Genomic DNA, 7144 nt, shown 5'->3' on the forward strand with positions numbered 1-7144 from the left:
TTCTCTTCATGTTTGAAAGAATTTGAATGGATTGACATTAATTCTTGAAATGTTTCATGGGATTCACTAAGGAAGCCATCTGATATTGGGCTTTTCTTTGTTGGGAGGTTTTTGACTACTGAATAAATCTCTTTACTAGAAAGTGGTCTGTTCAGATTTTCTATTTCTTTTTGATTTAGTCTTGATCATTTCTTGGAATGATTCTTTTCTGTTGTCCAATTTTTTACTGTATAATTGTTCATAGTCCCTTATAATTCTTTTTTTGTTTCTGTGATATTAGTTGTAATATCTCATCTTTCATTTCTGACTGAGTTCTCTCTCTTTTTTTCCCCTTAGTCTGGCTAAAGGTTTGCTAATTTTGAACCAACTCTTAGTTTCATTAATCATTTCTATTGTCTTTTTAGTCTCTATTTATTTCCACTCTGACCTATTATTTCCTTCCTTCTACTAACTTAGGTTTTGTTCTTTTTCTAGTTCTGCGAGGTATAAAGTTAGGTGGTTTGAGATTTTTCGTTTCTTGATATATACTATGTCTTTTGATTGGAAAATGTCAATTTACATAAAACGTTTATTGATACTTATGCGCTATTGCTATTCTGTTAATTTGTTTTCTGGCTGCTTTGTAAAGCTTCTTTTACTTTCTCCTTTATCATGATCTTTTTCCCTTTGTTATTTGATGTTTTTCTACAGTGGTATGCCAGTATTCTTTTTATCTTCTGTGTATCTACTACAAGTTTTTACTTTGCGATTACCATCAGGCTTACATAAATCTAGTTATAACAGTCTAAGCTGATATCTATTTAAGTCTGAACACATATTAAGCTCTATATTATTACCCCTCCTCCCACACATGCATTTTTATATTTTTAGTGTCACAATTTATATCTTTTTACTTTGTGTTCACTCACAGATTATTTTAAAATTATTTTTGCTACTTTTGTCTTTTAACTTTCATGTTAGATTTGTAAGTGCTTTACTTGCCACCATTACATTATTCTGAATTTAACTATATATTTACCTTTATATATTTAACTATTCTGAATTTCACTATGTATTTATCCTTTCATGTTTTCTTTTTCCTACTTAGTGCTTTCTTATTTCATCTTGAGGAAATCCCTTTAACACTTCTTGTAAGGCTAGTCTAATGGTGATGAAGTCTTTCAGCTTTTACTTAGCTGGAAAACTGAGACTGTCTGTTTCAATGTATTTTCTCATTCAAACAATGTATAGGAGTCACTCAATTTATAGATTTATTTCGGTGATAATTTCCCTATGTACAACTGTACCTTTAGTGTGTTTGTGAGAAAAGGGGAGTTTAGGAATCTCCTATGTTACCATCTTTCAAAAATCCCTCCTTTGGGGAGCTGTCCAGCTCAGGTGGTAGAGCATATGACTCTTGATCTCAGGGTCATGAGATTACTTAAAAAATAAAAAAAAAATTGGGGTGCTTGGGTGACTCAGTCGGTTAAGTGTCCAGCTCTTGGTTTTGGCTCAGGTCGTGCTCATGGTTTCATGAGTTTGAGCCCTGTGTCAGGCTCTGCACTGACATTGTGGAGCCTGCTTGGGAGGCTCTGTCTTTTTCTCTCTCTGCCCTTCCCCTGCTCATGCTGTCTCTGTCTCTCTATCAAAAAAAAAATTAAATAAAAATATTTTTAAAAATCCTGTTTCAAAAGGTTTTAAATTAGCCATAAAGGAAAGGCATTTTAAAGAGAAATTATGATGATTAGACTTACAGCAGACTAACAATTACAAGAATAGATGATAATACAAACACTGGGGAAAAGTTCCTACAAATGCAGAGAATATAACCATCCATAATTGTATACCTATTTAATTTTTACTTAATGAAAAGTTGAAGAGAATTTAGACAAATTGTTGATTGAGTCTACCACTTATTAACCCTCAATACTAAATGTTTAATAAATTTACTTCACTATAAATAAAAAAGGGAAGAAATAAGAAGGAATAGTGAGCAAAGGAACTGGTACGTATGTAATGTAAACATATTACATATGAAATGCTAATATCCAATATATGTTGGGTGTGGAATATAACATATAAGTAAAATATACAGGAATAACATGTATCACAGAAAACAATTATTAGTTTTGAGAAGTTCTAATGGCCTCACATACTTCTTAAGGATAATGGAACTAGTGGTGAGTACGTGTGTGTGTGTGTGTATGTGTGTGTATATGTATATCAGTATATGTGTGTTACCCATAAATACTTACAGATAAAATAGAGTGTATAGTTCTAAAACCATTAGAAGGAGGAAAAAGGAAAAATGTATTAAATCCAAAGAAAGCAACAAAAGAGATTAAGATATTACAAAATAAGATTATAGCAGGAAGTCGCAAGCATTTATCATTGTGATACCTGTAAATGGTAGAAATTTTCCAGTTAAGTACAGAAGTCATAGGAGTAAATAAAAAGAAACAGAGACAAACTTTGTACTATTTATAAACATAAATTAGAATGTCAAAGACTGGAACTGAAAAGACAAAAGACAATTAAACTCATCAATTAGCAATGAAAATAAATGGTATAGTGAGGTTACTATTAGACCAAATAAGTTTTCAAGCAGAGAGTCATCATGCTATAATAAGATATAATTTGGAGTTTGTATTTGCATATTTTATCATCATCTCCCTCAATCTTTTGACACATATAAATACGTAATATAGTCTCAAAACACATGAAGAAAGAATGGACAGAATTCAACCGATATCAACAAATTAGCCATCAACCCTATTCATATAAAAAACTGGACACATTTTAAGCCTTAATGCAAGACTTAGAAATTTTCAAAGACCACATTTTGTGATCAAAATTCCAAGTTTTTAATTCTTTCATAAATTTCTTGAGAAGCATTCTTGATTACAGCAATACCTGAGTTCTTAAATACTTAAAAACTTTTTCAATTGCTTTCATTTTGAAAGCAAAGGTTGGCTGAATATACAACCCTTGGTTCATAAAAAAATACCATTAAGTTAAATATATAAAACAAGGTTACTATGAGAAGTTAAAAAAAATATAGTAAATTAATAGAATATTTTAATTTATACCACAAAGAGAAATCATAATGTGATTAGGAAATTCAGCACCTGTTTTATTTTTATGAAAAAGAAGAAACTGTTAGAGAAAAAAAAATAAACCTGAGATTTCCCAGTTGAATAAAATCCATCAGCAAACAACAGTGACAAATAAATAATTAAAATATTTATTTAAAATCAGAAGTAAAAATACATGCTTGAGTGTTTTCATTACTGCCTTTCAATATTTTATTTGAGGGATTAGGTAATGTAAATTACAAGAAAATGAAATAAAAATTATAAGCTATTAAAAAAACTTCATTACTTACAGATATCTTTATTCTAACAGAAAATTAAATAGAATTTATAGACATTTATTTGAATTTATTAGGTCAATATGCAATCAATTACAGCTTCATTATATAAAATGAATTATTTTTTCAGTATCCTAGAAACAAAAATAGAAGCCACATAATTGAAGAATAATTGCATTTTTCTAAAAGTAAAAATATTGGGGGGCACCTGGGTGGCTCAGTTTGTTAAGTATCTGACTCTTGATTTCAGCTTAGGTCATGATCTCAAGGTTCATGAAATTGAGCTCCATGTCAGTCTCCATGCTAACAGCATAGAGCCTGATTGGGATATTCTCTCTCTCTCTCTCTCTCTCTCTCTCTCTCTCTCTCTCTCCCTCCCTCCCTCCCTCCCTCCCCAGCTCCCTCTTTGTCTCTCAAAATAAACTTTCAAAAGCAATAAAAACGTTAGGTTGCGATGACTACATTTAACAAAGCTGTGTAAAATATTTTTGAAGAATATATGATTTTATGAAAAGACATTACAATGGAAAAACAAAAAGGAGAAAGAGGAGGAGGATGACAGGGAAGGAGGAGCGTGTACCATGTAATGAATGGAAACACTACCATATACATACCATTGCACTCCAAATTCACCTATAAAGTTAGTGTCATTCCATTTATAATGACAACAGGTTATACTCATGAAAATTGTAAAGCTCATGCTAAAATACATGTGGAATGGACAAGAACCAAAATTTTTGGAGACAGAAATGAAGAAATTTGCTATCTCAAGAATAAATTGATGATACTTAAATTTACATAGTACTTTTTAGCTGCCAACATTATTGTTTAATGTTTACATTTAGGGGAGCCTGACTTCAGCTCAGGTTATGATCTTGCAGTTGGTGGGTTTGAGCCTCACATTGGGCTCTGTGCTAACAGCTCAGAGGCTGGAGCCTGATTTGGGTTCTGTGTCCCCCCCACCTCTGCCCCTCCCTTACTCATGCTCTTTCTCTGAAAAATTCTTAAAAATTAAAAATTTAAAGTATTATTACTCTCCACAACAATTAAGTAAGTTCTCCACAACAATTATATAAGTTATAAAATCCCTATCTTGTAGATGAGGAAACAGTGATACGGAGGACAGATAATTTGTCCATTTTCACACAGTGTAGAGACTGAATTTAAACCTGGACCTTTTGGTTGTATAGTCTTGTTCATAATTATTATATTAATAAATGTCAAAACATTATTGAACTTTGAGCATTATTGCAAAGTGTTGTATTAAGCAGGTATAAACAGAGATGCTAACTGATCAGAATAGAAAGCCTGGAATTTGGCTAAAAGATGTAGGAATGTTTACTATGTAGCAAAGATGGTTTTTTAAAAAAAATAATGTTGATTTTTGAGAGAGAGACAGTCACAGAGTGTGAGCAGGGGAGGAGAAGAGAGGGAAAGAGACACAGAATCCGAAGTGTATCCAGGCTCTGAGCTGTCAGCACAGAGCCTGACGCGGGGCTCAAATTCATAAACCACGAGATGAAGACCTCAGCTGATGTCAGATGCTTAACTGACTGAGCCACCCAGGCACCCCAAAGATGGTTTTGAATAATCAGGATTGGAAGTAAGGTTTGAACAATTTGATAAAAAAAAATTCCTTGGACAATTCAAAATTACTTGCAGGTAAATTCAAGGCTGAAATATATAAAGTAAAATTTAAAATGTCTTTATAATTTTAAAAATTTTGTTTTGAAAAGGATTTTTAACATAGACACAAAAACAAGTAGGAAGAAACTGATTATTATAACCATGTTAAATGGAAAACATCTGTGTTTCTATAGCTACCAAAAAAGGACAAGAAACAAGTGACAAACTAGAAGATATTTGCTACATGTATCAAAAGTTTTGGTATTCAGAATATTTCTTTTACAAACCACAAATGAATAATAATGATTATTATAGAATTATTTTTATGTAATAAAATTATAATTTTACTTTTTTGTATTTAGATATACTTTATTATAATTTAATGTTTATATTTACATGTTACTACTTATAATAATATTTTTATATTTACATTGTTAAAATTATAATGTATAAAATACAAAGTATAGGTTTAAAGGATATACCTGCATATGTGCTGAGGTAGAGATGTATAATATATTATGGCAACATCATTTAAAAAACTGAAATAATTGGAAACAAATCAAATGCCCATTGCCAGAAGAATTTTAATGGAAATGTGGTATAATAGATAAATGTCATAAACCAACTGGGAAAATTATACAAAACTATTATAATGTATTTAACTTTAACTCTACAATACAAACATAGTAAATGTTTATGGATACATACATGTGTATTAAAAGTTTGAGAACACATGTGGAAATGCAAAATTAATGATAATAGCCTTTTCTGTGGAGAGATGAATAACGTGGAAAGGAAATGGGATGGGGAGTATTAAAGGAGCCTCCATATATTGTGTGCTTTATATCTGATGCTGGTTTGTAAACCACAGTAGTGTACAATATAGACTTTGGCTTTTTTTTTTTGAGAAATTAATAATGTAAAATATAATATGCTCTTTCATTAAAAATTCATTAAGAGTTGGGGTGCCTGGTTGTCTCAGTTGGTTGAGTGTCTGACTTTGGCTCAGGTCATGATCTTGCAGTCAGTGAGTTCGAGTCCTGCTTCTGGCTCCCTGCTGACAGCTCAGAGCCTGGAGCCTGCTTTGGTTTCTGTGTCTCCCTTTCTCTCTCTGCCCCTACCCACCTCACACTTTCTCTCTCTCTCTCTCTCTCTCTCTCTCTCTCTCTCTCTCAAATATAAATAAACATTATTTTTTTAATTTGTTCATGGTTGTTAATTTAGGAAGAAAGAAGATTTAAAAAAAAAACTCCTAAGTGATACAATTTATTAATGTTGCAGTAAAACCCTTCAGTGTGTCTAATAATAGGACTATGGGCTTTTTGTCTGCCTTCTGCAGTGTCTATGCTGTCAAACAAATTGTAGTTAAGGTGGTAACTGAGTATTGCCGTATACTGATATCTGAACCATAACTGGGATGATTTTGAGATAAAAAGTAACACCATGGTGTTTTTTTTAAATAATTGTTGCTTATTCTAATACTTTTCAAATAGAGATGGAAATTAAATGAGGATGTTTCTTTACAAGCAACATATTTCCAACTAAACTTTTAACTCTCAGTTCATCTAATACTCAAATTTAACAAAGTACAACTTGTACAATGAATCAGAGATAATCATTAATTACTGCATGCTCTAAAATGGGTGTTATCTTTGTGTAATTGTTTTTATTTATGGAGAAAATGGAATATTTGCACTTGTCTGTAGGAAGGCTAAATCTCATACAGATCAAATGACTTAGAAGATACTGTTATCACAAAGGAATAAAGTACATTTGCCTAAAATATATTTGTTTTTAAGTGCCCAAGCTGCCATCTTTAAAGTCTTGTGTCACCACTATCCCAAGCCTAACACCTTCCACCACATACACACACACTTGCTTCATTCTTTGTCACTTACCTGCAGTTTCTATCTGAGGTCCTAAATCATCCTTCTGTAGTTTTCCTATTTCACAAAAATGCATAGCCTGTTCTAAAGTCTGTCATCTCCATGTCTCTGAGGACCATCACCTACAATAATTCTGGCATCTGAAGTACCACAGTCTTTCAATTAATCTCTCATCCTTACAACATGTTTTGCAAACTCATTAGGAACTTCCAACCACTGATTACACAATTATTTTTTTTATTCTTTCCATCTCTTCACAGCCAGATTTAAAAAATAAGCTCTA

General features: G+C 31.8%; 1 pseudogene; it reads right to left on the bottom strand.

Moving 5' to 3' along the window:
* Nucleotides 1-6937, bottom strand: part of LOC106979781 (60S ribosomal protein L29-like) — a 158900-nt pseudogene extending 151963 nt beyond the window's left edge.
* Nucleotides 6938-7144: the final 207 nt, after the last annotated feature.

This window comes from Acinonyx jubatus, chromosome A1 (assembly GCF_027475565.1).
Source record: "Acinonyx jubatus isolate Ajub_Pintada_27869175 chromosome A1, VMU_Ajub_asm_v1.0, whole genome shotgun sequence".
In the NCBI taxonomy this organism is placed as follows: domain Eukaryota; kingdom Metazoa; phylum Chordata; class Mammalia; order Carnivora; family Felidae; genus Acinonyx; species Acinonyx jubatus.